Source organism: Pygoscelis adeliae, unplaced genomic scaffold, assembly GCF_000699105.1.
Source record: "Pygoscelis adeliae isolate BGI_AS28 unplaced genomic scaffold, ASM69910v1 Scaffold160, whole genome shotgun sequence".
NCBI lineage: Eukaryota > Metazoa > Chordata > Aves > Sphenisciformes > Spheniscidae > Pygoscelis > Pygoscelis adeliae.
In genome coordinates this window covers 3,255,198-3,257,064 of record NW_008824035.1, presented here as the reverse complement: position 1 = coordinate 3,257,064, position 1,867 = coordinate 3,255,198, and positions in this window count along the sequence as shown.

The window sequence follows — 1,867 nt, the reverse complement described above, 5'->3', positions numbered from 1 at the left end:
CCACCGAAGGACTGTAAAGGGCGATGTAGAGAGAGTGTGAACGGGAGCCCGCCTGGGCAGGGAGCTCCATGTTTGCTAGGGCTTCCTGAGAGGAAGCTCCAGTTAATGGTAGGAAGGACAGCTTTGCGCCTGCCTGGCCGGAGGAGGAGGTCGGCTGGGTTAGGTGAGGAACTAGTATGTCTTACCTGCCCGTGGGGAGGACCTGAGGGAGTGGGCTGGTGGTGCCTTGGAGTGGGGGCCTGCTTGGGCTCACCCACTGCTCCTGTCACCCTCAGCCAGGCTGTCATGGGGTACTCGCTGCCCTGGCCTGCTGTGACATGGCAGAAGGGAGCTGCTTCTTTCCTTTCTCTGGTCAAGTTAACCTGCCAGAAAGCCTCCAAGAGCGATAGCTTCATCCCATACCTGCCTGTGTGGATGATGCTCAGGCAAATAAAAACCAAAACAAAACAAAGGCTATTGCTAATGAGGATAAATGAGTGTGGGGGTGACCTGTGCTCAGCTACACCTGTGCTTTTCACATGGGTGAAAGATGAGCTGGGGCTGCTGGTGAGCTCTGTGTGTTGTCCCTGGGAGCGAGCCCCTTGTGCTGCCCCTCTGAGTGAAAGCCTCTGGCCAGGGTGGTGACAGGGTGTGCTGAGGGGCTTGTGGGGCTGGGAAAGCACCTGTGAGGGAGGGGGCCCGGCTCTCCCTCAGTGCTGGGGCATGGGCACCCTGAGGAGGCAGCTCTCTTGGGGTGGCAGAGGCTGGTGGCAGAGCTGCCCTCCTGCAGTAGCAGGTAAGGACACGCTGGGTAAGTCTTTGTTCTTGCTTTTGTATCCCCATGGCATAGGAGTTGCTTCAGCGCATGTCCCTGCCCGCACCCACGAGCACCATTCTCACCTCCACAGCCTCACTGCTCCCTCCTGCTGCTGTGTGGGTGCTGCTGGGCTGGGGTGACTGTTGGAGGCAAGCGGCCCGAGCCAGGGGGAAGGCCACAGCAGTCTGCCTGGGGCTGGTTGTCAGGAAGGGCTTTGTCCTCCCCGGGAGGAGAGCGGGTGGGCTGGCTGCTGCCACCTGCCTCACCAGCTCCCCTCTCCCCATTGGCCTCTAGTTGCCTTGCTCTGCCTTGTGCCTTCTCCGCGTGGGTCCTTTTCTTCGTTGTGGCTCTCTTCTCTTTTGGTTTTCCTGGAAAAACACAAAGCTTTTCAAACCTAATATAGCCAAATCACTGTTGAAGTAAAACCTTGTTGATCTGGGCAATATGCTTTTGGATGCCATGGATACTGTGGTGATTGTTCATTCAGAGTGCAAACGTTTCAGTCTAGAGGTAAATCAGTTCTTTCTGTTAATGTGTTTATTTTCAGATTTATGTAATATTTTTGTGGTGGGGGAAGTGTCAGAACAAATCATAAATAGGGTGAAAGTGTTGTGTTTTCATCTAAATCTCATTCTAGGTAAGAGAATTTCCTCTGATACAGCTTGGTGACTCTTAAAATCAAAACTTTTATTCTTGGTCTTTCTGCCTCTGTTCTGTTTCCTGCTCCACCTGAGTTAATCAAATACACCAAGAATCTTATTTTGAATCTTCATTGTTATGGTCAAAAAGATGCAACAAATGCATCATCAGGACTGTAGTGAACTTTAGACAGAAAAACTGGGGGAAAATGTTAAGACTTTGATAGACAACTATTAACCTATAATAAATTATCTTGTCATAATCAATGGTGCTGCTGCTCTGACTGCTCTCCTAAAGGCTGAGGCTCTCGTCTGTCTGTCTAGATTAAATGCTCACACTTAACTTAGTCTCTTCTGTGGACAAATGGTAGGCGGCCATGATATCCAGCAGAGGGAAGCTGCAATATGAGACGGGTGAGTTGTGAGCTTCATG